We start from the raw sequence: 16,561 nt of genomic DNA on the forward strand, positions 1-16,561 counted from the left end.
TAAATGTCCATCACCTGATGAGCGGATCAAGAAGATGTGGTATATATACACAATGGAGTACTACATGGCAATGAGAAAGAATGAAATATGACCATTTGTAGGAAAGTGGATGGACCTTGAGGGTGTCATGCTAAGCGAAATAAGTCAGACAGAGAAGGACAGAAACCATATGTTTGCACTCATAGGTCTAACAGGAATACAGGAGAAACCTAATGGAGGACCAGGGGAAGGGGAAGAGGGAAAGAGAGTTGGGGAGAGAGAGGGACACAAAATTTGAGAGACTATTGAATGATGAAAATGAACTGAGAGTTGAAGGGGAAAGGGGAGGGGGGAAAAGAGGTGGTGGTGATGGAGGAGGGCACTTATGGGCAAGAGCACTGGGTGTTGTATGGAAACCAATTTGACAATAAACTATTTAAAAAATATATAGAGTACTTTTTTTTTTGTATGTCCAGTTTCAATGTGAATATTCATGCGGCCCCTGGGTAGCTCGGTCAGTTGAGTCTGACTCTTGGTTTCAGCTCAGGACATAATTTCATATTTCGTGGGTTTGACCCTGTGCACTGCTTGGGATTTTCTGTCTCCCCCTCTCTCTGCCCCTCCCCCACTTGCACTGTCTGTGTCTCTCTCAAAATAAATAAATAAACTTTAAGAAAAATTTAAATATGTGAATATTCATATACCTACCATCCAGCTTAACAAAGAAAACATTACCTTGAGTTTTAAAATCTCTCATATGTGCCTTTAATAATAATTGTCTTAATTAAAATTTTTTAATGTTTCTTTTTGAGAGAAAGAGAGAGCGTGAGAGAGAGAGAGAGAGAGAGAGAAAAAGTGAGCATGAGTGGGGGTAGGGCAAAGAGAGAGGGAGACACAGAATCCCAAGCAGGCTCCAGGCTCTGAGGTGTCAGCACAGAGCCCATTGCGGGGCACAAACCCATGAATCATGAGATCATGACCTCAGCTGAAGTCGGACACTTACGGACTGAGACACCTAGGCACCCCAATAATTGTTTTAATTTAAGAAAATAAATATGTGTGCTAAATTGTGGAAGTAAAATAGTGTAAGGTATTTCAAACCTAGTAAAAAGGAAAAAAAATTGCTAACTTGTGTTTATTGTTTTGGCATTATTTCCTTTTTCACTTGTATGTGCTTTTATATTTTAATGTAGTTACAGCTTTGTTTTGCACGGTTGGCATTGTCTGATGCTGTTAAAGTCCTCACAGTCATCACTTAAAGTTAGTTCTCCAATAAGTGATACATCTAATACATGGAAAAGTAATACTTGCAGGTTCAAAAGGTGCAAAAAGATGTACAGGGAAAAGTGGGTCTCGCCCCACCTTCTCTTCTATTTCCTGACAGCCAGTCCCTGCTCGCAGCTGTGGATTGTGGTCATCTCTTTTAATGGCTGCTGTGGATTGTGGTCATCTCTTTTAATGGCTGCACAATAGTCCAGTGTAGTGTTTTGCAGACTGCAGGTCATCATTAGTGGGTTGGAAAATCAATTTAGTGGGGGCTGTACAAGCTTTATTTGTTTTCTTAATGAAATAGATTAGGATAGAAAATAGCAGAGAGCATCACACATGGTAAAGATAAGTATTGTTTTAGACAACTTTTTGGTTCACTTTTGTACACACACATGTGCCTTCTCATACATGCACATACTATTTTACTATATTATATATGTATTTTTTACTCTGGATCTTGGTCAGAACATACTTGAAATTACCAATCTAGTAATGATTGACATTGAGGTTGTTCCTGATTTTTCATCATTATAAATAATACTGGCAATAGGCATTTTTTCCCCTCTCATACTACAGAATTTTTAACAAGTGTTTGTTTATTTTTGAGAGAGAGAGAGAGACAGAGCATGAGTGGGAGAAGGGCAGGGACAGAGAGGGAGACACATAATCCGAAACAGGCTCCAGGCTCTGAGCTGTCAGCACAGAGCCTGACATGGGGCTTAAACCCACAAATCGTGAGATCATGACCTGAGTGGAAATCAGATGCTAAACCAACTGAGCCACCCAGGTGCCCCTACAGAATTTTATTTAGGATAACTTCCTGGAAGTGAGGACACTGAGTCAATGACCATTTTAGTTGATGTAGCCGAGTTACTTTCTAAAAGCTGGGTCCCATTTACTGTTTAAGAGATGCTGTCTGTATTTTATTTAGTATAGATTATTTAAATTTTAACACAATTTTCTAAGCATTATATATGTGATATATATACTTAAATGTTTATTTTTGAGAGGGGAGAGAACAAGCAGGGGAGGGGCAGAGAGAGGGAGAGAGAGAGCTGTCATCACAGAACCCATTGCTGGGCTCGATCTTATGACTATGAGATTGTGACCTAAGCCAAAATCAAGAGTCAGATGCTTAACCACCTGAGTCACCCAGGCACTCTAATGTGATACATACTTTTTTAAAAAAATTTTTTTAATGTTTTATTTATTTTTGATACAGAGAGAGACAGAGCATGAGAGGGGGAGGGTCAGAAAGAGAAGGAGACACAGAACCGGAAGCAGCCTCCAGGCTCTGAGCTAGCTGTCAGCACAGAGCCTAACGCGGGGCTCGAACCCACAAACGGGAGATCTGACCTGAGCCGAAGCCAGACCCTCAACCCACTGAGCCACCCAGGTGCCCCTGATATATACTTTTTAATTAAATGGAATAAGTTGTTACTTTTCTCAAAGTAAAGTGAACACTTCTCTATTATACTAAATATTCTTTTTTGAATATTTATTTTTGAGAGAGAGAGTGTGAGTCAGGGAAGGACAGAGAGAGAGAGAGAGAGAGAGAGAGAGAGAGAGAGAGAGAATCCAAAGCAGGTGCCACGCTGTCAGCACAAAGCCTGATGTGGGGCTTGAACCCACAAAGCACGAGATCAAGACCTGACCCAAAGTTGTATGCTCAACCGAATGAGCCACCCAGGTGCCCCTATACTAAATATTCCTCTAGAGCTACTACTCTCGTTCTGGGGGGAGTTTTTCTTGGATGTAGGGTGGGAGGGATGACTTCTCTTAGTGCTTCTCAAGCTGGAGCCATTCTTAACCCATTCCTATGATTTGTACCACTTTCATTTACTGATCTTTAAGTTGACTTTTTTAGAGCTTTTTATTTTTAAATATTTGTAAACTTACAGAAAAGTTGCAGAGACAATACAAGTTCCCCTAATCTTTTATGACTATAGTACAATTATCAACTAACAAGTTTATAGTAGTGTAATATAAACTGTAGACTTAATTTGGGTTTCATTAGTTTTTCTATTCTAGGATCTAATCCAGGTTCCCACATTACATTTATGTATTGTGTCTTTTTGGTCTCTTCCAATCTCTGACAGTTTTGCAGTCTGTCCTTGTCTTTTATGACCTTGAGACTGTTGAGGAGTGGGGATATGCCTCAAGTCAGGTTTGTTTGATGTTTTCCCATAATTAGACTGAGGTTCTGAATTTTTTGGGAAGAATTCTACAGAAATGAAATGCCCTTCTTAGTGCCTCATGTAAGGGCTACATGATGTCAGTATGACTTTATAGTAATGTTAACTTTGATCACTTGGTAAAGATTATGTCTACTGAGGTTCTTCATTGTCAAGTTTTTTGTGTTTCTGCCTTTGTAATTATAAATATTGGAGACCTTCTTTGAGGCTATGCAAGTCCACTATTTCTCTTTAAACTTCTATGGGCGCCTGGGTGGCTCAGTCGGTTGAGCGTCCGGCTTCAGCTCAGGTCATGATCTCCTGGTTTGTGGGTTCGAGCCCTGCGTTGGGCTCTGTGCTGACAGGTCAGAGCCTGGAGCCTGCATCAGATTCTGTGTCTTCCTCTCTCTCTGACCCTCCCTTGCTTGCGCTGTTTCTCTCTGTCTCTCAAAAATAAATGAAGAACATAAAAAAAGATTAAAAAAAAACAACTCCTACCCACTAACTTTAGCAAACAAAACTAATAGCAAACATGAAATATATACAACTGACCTTTAAACAACACAGGTTTGAACTGTGCAGGTGCACTTACACTTGAGTTTTGTTCTATAAATACATTATAGTACTATAGATGTATTCTCTCTCCCTTATGTTTTCTTAATAGCATTTTCTTTTCTCTAGCTTACTTTATTATATGAATATAGTATATAATACGTATAACATACAAAACAGGTGTTGATGTTGGTTTATGTTACCAGTAAGGCTTCCAGTCTGCAGTAGGCTATTAGTAGTTAAGTTTTGGGGAAGTCAGGCGTTATATGCAGATTTTTAACTGCACAGGGAGCCAGCACACCTAACCCCCACATTGTTCATAGGTTAACTATACCTTTTTTTTTTAGCATTGGTCTAATCAATGAGATCAGTGAAAATGGGGTTAATAGCTGGTTATGTTTTTTTCTTGTGCATGTTAAGACAAATATAAAAGTATTAAACATTTTAAAAAAGTTTGTCCATATACCACTTATGATCATCTGTATACACACCATACCTTGGAAACCCTGGACCACTCTGAGGTGCTAGGATCCAACTGATTTAGGTTTTATGCTGATATTGTTGATTCTTTATTAAGATTGATTAGTTGGTTGGTTTCATTCATTTGTATAGTAAAAATGTATTAATTGTGCTTGGGACAGAGGTCTAAACTAGAATTCAGAGTTAAGAATTCAAGCAGTTTTTGTCCTAAAGAATATTACAGGCTAGGAGGAGAATTAAGTTGAATAGCCTTGGTACGCTAAAATACAAGGCAGTGAGCACAGCTAACAACTGTTAGTAGTTAGACTGTGTGTTTCAAAGAGTATAGGCACTATGAGTAGAGAATCCAGTCCAGGCAGGGAAAATCAGGGGAGATAGCATGGTGGAGGTGACACAGTCTTGGCCTGCATTTCCCTCACCTTTGTCCAGATCTTATTCTGAGGGGCACTTTTTTCAGGCTCCAGGTATTTTCTTGGTTTTATCACCGAGAAGCCATTTGAGTCCAATCTTCTCATTCCCCCATCTCCTTTCCCCATATTTGTGCTCTATCTCCCCCATCCTGAAGCTTCAGTCATGACAGGTTAAGGTCTTGGTTGAGCTCAGAGTGCTAAGCCAAGTAAGCAAGAGAAGCACATTCTGGAAAAGTAAAATGGTGCTTTTAGAGAGGGTCTGGAATATTGCCTGTCCAGTTTTTTCTGGCCCCAGACTGTAGCCCAGTGTTGAAATGCTCAGACCTGACAAGGAACAGTAGTCAGAGGTCTGTGGGTGTGAGAGATTCTAGGAAACTAGCCCATATATGAGCATTGTGACAGATACCCCAAGAGACTTGATCAAGCCACTGTGTATCTTGTGCCCTGGGGATCTGACTTTTGAGTTTCATATTGAGGGTTGGGAGCTGAATAGAGGTGAACTAAGACTGGAAGGCCGACAAACCAAAGGTGTGCTCAGCCCAGCGTGAAGATGTCCAGTAGCTGCTTCACCACAGGGCAGTGGGATTCAGGATAATTACAGGCTGAATCCCACACTCTCTTAGTTCAGAGTCTTAGTGTTGGATGGGAGGGTGGGAGATGGGTGGGAGATGGGTGGGAGGCAGGTGGGATTAGGGCAGGAGTAAGGATCCCAGAGAATTTCCTGCCATAAAATGCCAGGACTTGAACACAGAATGGCTGTTTCTATGTTTTCCCAGGAAGGCAGTGCAGACAGAGGGTGTATAGCCGTGGCCAGCACGCTGGAGCTCCTGTTGGATATGGCTCCTGACAGAGGCAGAGGAGGGCTGGAGTTGCCATCTGGAGGGAGACATTTGTGTTGTTGATTCAAAGGTCCTGGAGACTGCTTGATTTACAGGAGGCAGATTATCTTTCAAGAGAACTTCGATATTGCCAATTCTTCTGCTTTGTAAAAGCGGCTTTATCTCAGACTGATGGCTAGGAGTGAGTCCCTGGGAGCCTCAGTCTCCTTCCAGGCACCTTCCAGGCCATTTCCAAATTTCCGCATCTGGCATTTGGCATCTTTATTCTCTCTGTAGCCTTCCTTAGTCAAGAAGCCTGAATCTTCCATCTTCTCCTTCAGGAAAGGCTGCCTTTTTTGGGGTGAGGGGACGGTCTTCTGTCTGATCCCAGGCAGATGACTCCAGAATCCCAGATCAGGGGCTCTGCTGAGAGTTAGATGGAAACTCTGTAGCCCCTGAAACAAGAAGGCTTCTTGCTGCTCTGGACTCTTCAGAAAGCACTGGGACTAGGTAGCTAGGACAGAACAGTTGGACTGGGCGACTGCAAGAGAAAATTCAGGCTGGAAGGACCCTCAGAGAACAGCTAGTTCAAACAGCCCAACAGCCATCTTATTATATGCAGGGGAAAGCAGAGGCCGTAAGTGGGGGCAGGGACTTGCTCAAGATCTTACCACCCTGGAAACCAGGACCTGGGCTCCAGCCTGCTGACTCCTTCTCTCCTCTGAATTTTTAATTTTTCCCTTCTTAACCACATTGCCACTCAGAGGTATGAAAACTGTAAAGCCCTGAAGCGCTCTTGTGTAAACTTGCGTGCTCATATGGCAGCCAGAGCCCAGTGTAGAAATGGGCAGGATACGTGCCTGATTTCCCTGTTACTTGGGTAGAACTAGCTGTCTTCGGTGGAGATGCTGCTAGACTCCAGTCTGGTGGGCACTGGGACACATCTGAAGCACACTGCGTATTTTAGGCGTTCTAGGATCCAGCAACAGCTTACTTTTCTTCAACTCCTTTGATCCCAAAGTAAGGAATGCCTTGAAAAGATTTACTCTGCCCTTGTGTTTCAGGTTTGGAATTTCAGTTGTTCTTAAAGAGATAAGAATATGCTATAAAATCTTCTAGTAACCAAATCTAGAGTCTAATCATATATATGTGTGTGTGTATATATGTGTGTGTGTGTGTGTGTGTGTGTGTGTGTGTGTGTGTGTATATTCTCTCGGTACAGTGTAAGTCTACACACTCAAATTCTCTCATCTTATGGAGGGGACAGCCTCTGTATTTTTTTTTTTTAAAGTCTTTTTCAAGGATTGATCTCTTCCATTAATAGATTGCCTACTGTGAATGAAATACTAAAGTTGGCAGACCTCATGGGGCTCACAACTGTGGGGGATACAGGAGTACCAGTGATGGTCATAAAGTGATATAAATACCATGAAAAAGGCGTCCTCACACTGCTGTGGGATTACAGACTAGGCGAACAGATTCTGCCAAGGGATCAGGAAATATTTTGCAGGGGAGGCGATAACGGAGTGGAGCCTTGGAAGCAGTGACATGTTGCGTGTTGGGGAGGAGAAGGTGGGTCTGCAGATCAAGGTACCAGCACGAGCAGTTGCGGGGGTTGGGGGGGGAGCTGTAGGAGAGGAGAGAAACACAGTGCTCAGGGCACCGGGTGGTATGCTGTGGTTGGGCCTATAGACGGGTGCAGGCAGCAGATGAAGCCAGAAAGGATTTCAGGTCTTGGTGCTAATGTATCTTGTGAGGGGGTTTAGCTCCACGGCTGTCGCTATTATTTGGGCCTTTCTTACTTCATCTCCAAGAGTAGTTTTCACTATATATACATAGTAATGAAAAAACATCTTTTTGAGGGGGGAAAAGAGGTGGTGGTGATGGTGGAGGGCACTTAAGGGGAAGAGCACTGGGTGTTGTATGGAAAACAATTTGACAATAAAATATTATGGAGAAAAAAAACCCCATCTTTTTCAGACCTTTTATACACTTCTCCAAATTATAGAACATAAGATGATTTTTTAAGGAAAAATGTATTTTTTGTAAGTACAGTGACCTGCACAGTGGACATAAGAGAAAGCGTTTTTGTCCCTGAATGCTGCTGACCTGAGCGAACCTTCTCATGTATGGGAGTTGGGCCACTCCGACATCCCGCTTGGTTTGGCAATGACACTGGTGGAGGAGTGCCTGTAATGGGCAGTGGGAGAGGCTGTAAAACCCTGGAGCGCGTCCCTGGAAGAGTGACCTTACGAGGAAATTTCTGGGAAACAAACCACAGGGAGACTTTACAGGAATTTTTGGTCGAGCCCACAGGCAAGGCACATAAGAAAAGGGGATGTAATTATAGTTTGTAAGCCTATGAAAAGAAACAATGAGTGACATGAAATAGCTGTTCTAAGTTTCTTCTTCCTGTAGGACAGGATGAAATAGTTTTTTTGCATTCATTCAGCAGACATTAATTGAGTGCCAGCTGGGAGCCGGGCCCCGGATTAAATGCAAGGAATATGGTGGCAAAACAGTCAAGGTTCCTGCTCCTAAAGGAACTCATTGGGGAAAACTGGCATTATGAAAAGGATCGATGTATTTTGGTTAGAGATGAGGGTGAATACTATGAAGGATAAATCCTCATTTAGATTGGAGAATTGTGGAAGACTTCTCTGAGGAGGCGATAGGCTGGTTGAGGCAAGGTTAGAGCCAGTTTGGCATGTGGGGAGTATCCCAGGCAAAGGGGAGCAGCCTGGGGAAAATCTGGCCCTTGTAACTGGCACACATAGGTGGAAGGCAGGATATGTGCTGAGAGGAGACTCAAGAAGAATCATGCAGGGCCTTCTATGTCCTGGTAAGAATCGAGATTTCATCCAAAGTGCAGTGGGAAGCCACTGAAGTGTGTTAAGGAGGAAATGACATAATCTGATGTAAAAGAGTGATTCAGGCAGCTACATGGAGAATGGAGCTGTCAGGGCAAGAGTGGAAGCTGGGGCAATCGGAGGCTTTTCAGTCATTAATGGATGGGACTAGGGTGGCAGTGGAGGCGCAGAAAAATGATGGATACATTTTGGTAATAGAATTCTTTGGAATTGGTAAATGGATTGGGTATGGAGAGGGAGAGATGGGAAGATGCTAGGGTATCTCCCAGATTTCTGGCACACTCAACAGATTCTAGACCACATGGGGCTGTAAGAGCCCTGTCATTTGGGGAAAGTCAAGCAGGATTGGTCTGAATCCAGCCTTGCAGGGGCAGCAGGGCGATTTAGCTGTTTTCTTGCCCTGCCTAGAGCAGAGACCTTATACCTGTCACAGCACCCAAGCAGGGATTCTGGTTCTCCCATAATGGGGCCTTACAGTGTCCATTCCTCCCGAGGACAAGGCTCTAAGGAACCTCTGTGAACTCCAGCGTGCCACTAGGGGGAGCATAGCCTGCATTCTGTTCCTGGTCTGGAGGGCTTTTTGAAGTTTGCATTACTTTAGAGGCTGACTTCTATCCGCTTGGGTCCTCAGCCTGGCCCTGGCCGCTCACAGTGCTTAGAAGAATGCCTGACATATGGTAGGTGCTGGATAAATAATTGTTGGTGCTAATACTGTAACTGAGTATTAGCTTGTTGTAGAATTGGATGGGCATCACCTCGTCTTAGTGTGGATACTTGGAAGTGCAGGATCAGAGGAAAGCAGAGAGATGCTTGTTGGGAATGGGAAGGGGAGAAGTTTAGTGACTTCATGGTGTTGCATTTGTCATTTCATCCTGTCTTCCTTTGCAGGCGTGGGACACATGAGGGCCTTTGAGGGATTCCGGAGCTGGTGTTTGGGTCGGGTCGGGCATCTGTAGTGGGAAATTGGTCTTGCCCCCTTTGAAGTAATAGTGCCCACCACTTACGATTTATTTCCTGTTGGATTTTCTAACACTTTTCCTACCTTAGCTTCTGAAATATATTTACCTTTTAAACTCAAGTCAGTTAAAATCTTATTTTGATAATATTGTGATGTATCAGATATATCTGATATATCAGAGGTTAGTAAAAGACAAAAGGATTCTGTAAGGGATCACTGCATTAAAGATTCCATCAGGACCTCACTGGCAGTGTTTTAGGAAAGCAGCATTGAAAAATCTCTTTCTTGGGGCACCTGGAGTGGCTCAGTTGGTTAAGCGTCTGACTTTGGCTCAGGTCATGATCTTGCGGTTCATGAGTTCAAGCCCCACTGAGCTGTCAGCGCAGAACCTGGAGCCTACTTCAGTTTCTGTGTCTTCCTCTCTCTCTGCCCCTCCCCCACTCATGCTCAGTCTCTGTCTCTTTCAAAAAATAAACATTTTTAAAAAAAGAAAAAAGAAAAAATCTCTTCCTTGAGTCTCAGTGTCCTCCTCCTAGAGAGATACTGGCTGCCCTGGGTTTTGTTTGTCTGTATATGGTGAAAACAGTAGAGATGAATGAAGTTCTTAGCTCAGTGCTCTTACATAGTCATCTCTTTTCTGCTCATCCCAGCCCTATCAGTTGCCCATGGGACAGGTTGCATAGGTAGAAACTGGGAGGGTAGGTGACTTGCCCAAGGGCACATGGCTAGGTCGTGGTGGAGCCAGATGGTGCCCAGGTCTTCTGAGCCCTGCTCCACCTGCTGCCCCAGCGGCCGCTCTGCTTACTACACAAAAGAGAGTTGAAAAGCTTCTGTGCTCTTTCTAGATCTGTTATTTCCTGGTTCTGTGACCTGGGGCAAGTCCACTTTAGTGGAAAGTGCACTAGACTAAAGGAGAGTGGACTGGCCTCTGCTAGTTCTTTGACTGCCTAACTCACTAGCTGTGTAACTGTGGACTGAACATTTGATCTCTCCAAGCCTCAGTTTTCCCATCTATAAAATGGTAATAATATTGTCCAGTGTATTTCAGAAAGTTTGAGGGTCAGACAAAATAGTGCATATAAAGAAGGTCATGGGATGCCTGTGTGGCTCACTCAGTTGAGCATCCAATTCTTGATCTCAGCTCAGGTCATGACTCCAGGGTCATGGATCAAGCATACTGTTGGGCTCTGTGCTGAGCATAGAGCCTTCTTGGGATTCTCTCTCTCCCTCTCTCTGCCCTTCTCCCTTGCTTGTGCTCTCTCTCTCTCAAAATAAATAAATGAACATTTTTTAAAAGGTCGCAAAGAAGAAATCTACATGGGGAGATGGAATTGAGAGGGCCTGCTGTGTCCTAGGCACTGTGCTGGCTCCTGGACAAAAATGACAGTATCCCTGGCTGTGACAGCAACTCACAGACAGCCAGGGGCTCTAGCTGCAGGCCTGAGTAGGGCAGAGAGATGAGGCTGTGTTTGTGTCTTGTTTGTCACTTGGGCTGTGACTCTAGACTTGCCCGAGACTCTTACTGTTCCTGACCTGGTGTCTTTCCTCTTTATTGCAGGAAGATGAGAGACTGCTTGGGCATCAGCAATAGTACCATGAGTCCCTGCACTGGTTAAAGCCATCACCACAACCTGGGCAAGCAACAAGGTAAGTGGAGAGGCCAGTCCAGGCGAGCTTCTGGGATGTGAATATATTTCTGCCTCAAGTGCTGCCCGGAAAATCCCAAGTGCACAAACAAGTCAAGGCAATGCATCTGGGTCCTCCTACCCGCACTCCAGGACCCAGAGGAAGGGCTTGCTTCCCCTCCCAAGTGCTCCAGCTAGCTTCTTCCCCCCCTGGCCAGGCTTCTTCCAAGTTAAAAAAAAATGAGACACTGGAGGGGAGGAAAACAAGTCCACTCACTGTCTTTCCTTTCTCCCATCTGAGCTGTTCAAGCAAGTTCCCAGGAGCTGCCCAGAGCTCTTGTTTGACTGGAAGGGAGGTAGGAGGAGTGGAATGTGTGCAAAACCCGAGCTGATCAAAAGACAGTGCTGTTTCATGGAAGCCTCCCAGAACTGAGAGCGGGCGAGAAGGGGGGTAGAGGGGGAAAGAGAAGAGGAGACAGAGAGAGAGCGAGCGAGCGAGCATGCAAGAGCAGGAGAGAGAGAGAGAGAGTTCGCGAGCCAGCGAGCAAGCAAGCCAGAGCGCAGAGCACGCTGGCTGGTGAGAACAGGGTCTCCATGACAACTGGCCTGGCCGGCTAGAAGTGCTCTGCTCATTTGGCTGGAAGGAGCGCCACGGAAGGTCAGAGGAAGGAGCTGTGGGAAGCTCACAGCAGGTATCGGAGCTTAAGCGAGTGGATTTTGGGGCCCTGGGCTCCCTTACAGACTGTGGTGTGAGCCAAACTCTGCCGAGAATGGAGTGGGCAGGAAAGCACCGGGACTTTCAGGTAAGGTCAGCTCCGGCTTGGATTGTTTTTTCTTCTTTCCTGGATGTAGTCTTGGGCTGTTTTCTGGGAGGAGGCAAAAGTCTGTACTCTCTGCTCAGGGTCTGGGGCTCAGGAATGATGTCATGCTCCAACAGTTGGATTCTATTAGCTTAAGGAGGAGGGAAACAGCCAATTTTCTTGACTTTACAAATCTAGCTGATCTCACTCTTGCTGAACCTGAGGTGTTTAGACTTTTCTATAGAAATCATCATCTTTTATTTAGCAGAAAGGCTTAGGATATTTAACAGAGTTTTTTTTAAGATAGAAAACACAAGTTATTATCACTCCAGTATTGTGTTTGAAGTTCCTACGTGGAAACTCCAGTGTCTTTTCAGTGGCTTGGTTTGTTCTAGTGAACACTGTCTATTTTGTCTCTTGGTGCTGCTATGTCTGACCTGTAATGAAAAAAAAAAAAAGCCAATTAACTCAGCTAGGAGCTTGTGGTGAGTTCCCAGTCTCAGGAGCAGTTATTAGGACAGAGGGACTATCTTAGGGGTATCTCTTGGTTTCTCCCTCAGGTAATTTGAGAAGAAGCAAGGGATCCTCCTTCATTAATAAGGCCCATCCTGGGCTTTGCTAAAGGAGGCTGGCAGGTGTGTGTGTGTTTTGGGGTGGGGGGTACGCTGTGAAGAAGTTTCCTATACAGATATCTCTGAGTGAGCTCTCAGTGTGGCTGCTACTAGGTTGCCTGTAGAGACACGAGGCACGAGGTTGTGGTTATGGGGAGACAGTACTGAAGTACTGTGATGGATTCTTTGGGTTAATATTTTAACCAAATCTCAGAGCATGCACTGTCCACACTGTGCATTCCTATTCTGTTTGTCCTATGTTTTGGTGAAACTTGTTCTGACCTAGAGGAGTGGTGTGTGGTGAGCTCAGTGTGGCCTCGGAGAGGAGACCCTTCCAGAAAGGCACCTTTATAGGCGAGGAGGTAGTTAGGTCCTCGGTGATTTTATTTGGAGGATTAATGCAGCAGACACTCCCTGCAGAGGAGACTTATCAGGAGATATACTTCCGTTTCAGCCATGTTAGATCTCCAGCTTACTCCTGGGCCTCAGGGAACATTGTGGATGCCTCTGGTTTCTCTGTGGGATGAGGGAACAGCTGCTGTCCTGGCTCTTTGGTTTTTCTTCTTGAACTTTTTGAACAGAATGTCTTTTGTATTCTGGCAGACAATGAGTGGGCCTTCTGATTAACTTCGGGTCAGCTTGCCGCTAAAAGCACTGACCACGTCCCCACTTCGCCTCCCTGATTGTGTACATGTATGCATCAGTGTTGTGGTCGGAGGGTCCACAAGGGTGAACTCCGTGGCCCCGGACCTCAGATAGGCCACTGTGAAAGTGATGGCTCCTTTTAATACACTCCAGCGATCCTCTGCTTGGTTGAAACCTCTGTTTTGCTGGGGGCATATGGCATTGCACTGCTGGTTGGGATTTAAATTTGGGGGTGTGAGGAGGCCTCTGAGTCAGTGGGCAGTGCGAATCCAAATCCCACTTTTCTACTCAAGTGGCTGTGATTGAGGTTCCTCTAACTTTATCACCCCCACACATGTGAAGAGGGAGAGCAGAGGGTCATTCTCTTGATGTAGCAGAACGAATACTGGATTTGGAGTGAGGAGACTTGAGTCCACGGTCAGGTTCTGCTACTTGCCATCAAGGTGGCCATGGGCAAGACCATTAACCTATGTGACCTTTAGATTTATTAGCTCTGAGATGGGAGATAATGATACAACTACTTCAGTAGTTCTCTTGGAAGGAACAAAAATGAGGTAATTTCCACGAAAGTGGAGCACCTGGATGTTGCAGTCAGTTAAGTGTTCGACTCTTGATCTCAACTCAGATCATGATCTCACAGTTCGTGAGTTTGAGCCCCGCACCGGGCTCTGCGCTGATGGCATAGAGTCTGCTCAGGATTCTGTCTCTCCTTCCCTCTGCCCCTTCCCAGCTTGTATTCTCTTTCTTTCTTTCAAAATAAATAAACTTAAAATAGATTTCTATGAAAGTAATTTTAAGCAAGTCAAGTCCTGTATAATGTGAGATGTTGTGAATCTTGAAGGATGGCCTCACTCTCTTCTGGAAAGCGGTTTTGCCTCTCTGTCCTGGTTTCCCAATTTATAAAGTACCCTTTTCCTTTGTGCATTTATAAATAAAAATGAGAAAACCTTTAAAAAGTTCTTCCAAATATTAAAGGAAACAAACGGTGCTTTCTTTGGGAAATAGAAGAGTGATGTTTCATTGCAGGCTTGAACCTCATAAATGATCTTCAGAGATGATGCTTTCTTTGCTTAGGTCACCTGACTCACGTGTTAAGTATGGAAGAGAAGAATTCCAAGAGACCCTTTGCTTTTCCAGTGTCCCACAGCTAGCTACCTGGCAGTTGTGGTATCTATTTCAGTGGCTGGAAGAGAGGCTTCTGATTGTCAGGGCCGGCTCCCTCATTCTGCCAGCTAGGTTCTGTGGGGAAACTGTTTTGAGGGGTCAGAGACCTTTCTCCTGTTTTGGGTTTGAAAGACAGGGTTTAAGCGGCAGGAAGAGCTATCACTGTGAAAGGCTCCTTGGGGGCTGGGCAGCTCTTTCAGGAACCTGTATGGCTAGAGTTTAGAGGGAAACAAGAAAGAAACAAGGAAGTGGGAATTTCAAGGGCAGAGATTCGTGATATGCATTGGGACTATGCCAAGCAACAGAAGAGCAGGGGTGGGGAGACTTCAGGCAAGGGCACCCAGATCTGTTCTCAGGGAGTGGATAGGGCTCACGGCATGCTTGGTGGGGACACAGGGAGAGACCTAGCACACCATTTGGGGCAGGGCAAGCTGCCTGTCATGCCCTGGAGTGGGCTCTGGGAAGAAGCCCCTGGGAAGACCCTGAGGAGGCAGATCTGTTACTATTTAACAACGGAGCCTTTTTTTCAGGCAAATCACATCACAGCAGCCTCTCAGGCCCGACAGAGAAGTGGTCCATAGCTTAGATTGGGGTTGCAGCTGGTCCCCACTCCTCCTCAGTCCAGCTTCCTAGCACTGAGTCACACAATGGATGGGTCCCTCCATGTTCTTTAAGGATTAAAAAGTAACATTCCTGTTCTTACTCCCTCCCTCCCCCTTCCTCTACTGCCCTTCTACTCTCCCTCTGGGCTCCCTCTCTCTAAAATTAGAATAATCAGGGGCGCCTGGGTGGCTCAATCGGTTGGCCATCCGACTTCGGCTCAGGTCATGATCTCACAGTCAGTTCGAGCCCCCATGTCGGGTTCTGTGCTGACAGCTCAGAGCCTGGAGCCTGCTTCGGATTCTGTGTCTCCCTCTCTCTTTGCCCCTCCCCCGCTCGCTCTCTGCTCTGTCTCTCAAAATGAAATAAAAGACATTTAAAAAAAATTTAAAAAAGTAAAAAAAAAAATAAAATTAGAATAATCAGTTACCCAAGGAAGTTGAAACTTTGAAATGCCTCAGAGGACAGGCTTAGGGCATACTGAATTCTGCTGGCTCTATCCATCCCTGGAAGGGAGGGCTTGGGTTTATAGTATGCAGGGGCGCCTCCAACTGCTGGATTATAAGTAAGAGAGGTTGTGCTCCATGTCCTACCTAATCTGATTCTAAGATCTACTTTGGGGAGGACCACTGGGAAGGAGGTGAAGGGTCTGAGTCTGGGACTGCAAAATACCTCCATGCAGGCAGGTGGGGCTGAGAGACTGAAGAGCATATCTTCTTGTTGCTTCTCTTTGTTGTGTGTCACTGCCCTGGAGTCTCCTGATTTCTAGCGTTGGGCCCAAGAGAGTTTGCTGAGGCAGCCAAGTGAAGGGAACAGGTATCTGAGCCTAGAGGAGTCCGGGCAGCTGCCCTGCAGAGTGTTGGCTTGGTTTTCCTTCTGAACCTCTATATTAGCTTGGAAGAAAAGGGTGTTTAGGGTGGACAGGGGTGGGGAGGGGAAATCTACTGGCAGATAATTGAGTTCTTTGAGTTAGAGTAACCATGGAAAGTGGAGAAGGGGCCAGGAGGGCATGAAAGAAAAAAAAAATTACCATCTGGCAGTCTGCAGAGATTTCTCTATAAAGCCTGAGGGAGAACTTGCATTAGTGAGTGCCTTCTGCTGGGGGTGGGGAGCGAGATTCCGAGCATCTATTTTTTTGCTGGGAAGGAGGCACTATGTGCATCTGTCTCAGTAGGTGGGTGCAGTGAAATGCTGGGTGCATCTGTCTTAGGGGAATATGCTACCTAATATTGCCTGGTAGAAAAACCCCCAGTGTCTCTGTTTCTAGCTACAAGACCTGGAAAACTTGTCTATGTGTATTCGTGTGTTGAGGGGAGAGGAGGATGTTAAATGAGTCTAGACTACCTCATTGTAGGATTTCTCCAAAGATCCCTTCTCTTACTATTTTTGGCCCTGATCTACTGTTCTTGAAGGGCTATTGAAATGATGACAATATTCTCATCTAGAAACTGCCTGTACGTTAGCCTGCACTGTATCTATAGAGGGTGAATTACACATGCAGTTAGGGTATGAAGCCTTCTTAACGAAAGCTGACCTGTTTCTAAAGGTTTGTCATGAAACCATCCATTTCTCAAAGGTACAGACTTCTCTTTTCTGTGACTTGTCC

The 16,561-nt window shown here is 45.0% G+C and overlaps 1 protein-coding gene across 2 annotated transcripts in view; it reads left to right on the plus strand.

The window, feature by feature from the left end:
- ST5 (suppression of tumorigenicity 5) overlaps positions 1-16,561 on the plus strand; it is a 158,988-nt gene that overhangs the window by 38,148 nt on the left and 104,279 nt on the right. The window contains exon 3 of one of the 2 annotated variants that reach the window (XM_029957736.1): positions 11,069-11,157. The gene's annotated coding sequence lies outside the window, so the exon portion shown is untranslated. Of the gene's footprint in view, positions 1-11,068; positions 11,158-11,695; positions 11,939-16,561 lie in introns of those variants that run through there. The other variant, XM_029957737.1, reaches the window with a different exon arrangement.

This window comes from Suricata suricatta, chromosome 11 (assembly GCF_006229205.1).
Source record: "Suricata suricatta isolate VVHF042 chromosome 11, meerkat_22Aug2017_6uvM2_HiC, whole genome shotgun sequence".
Classification (NCBI taxonomy): Eukaryota; Metazoa; Chordata; class Mammalia; order Carnivora; family Herpestidae; genus Suricata; species Suricata suricatta.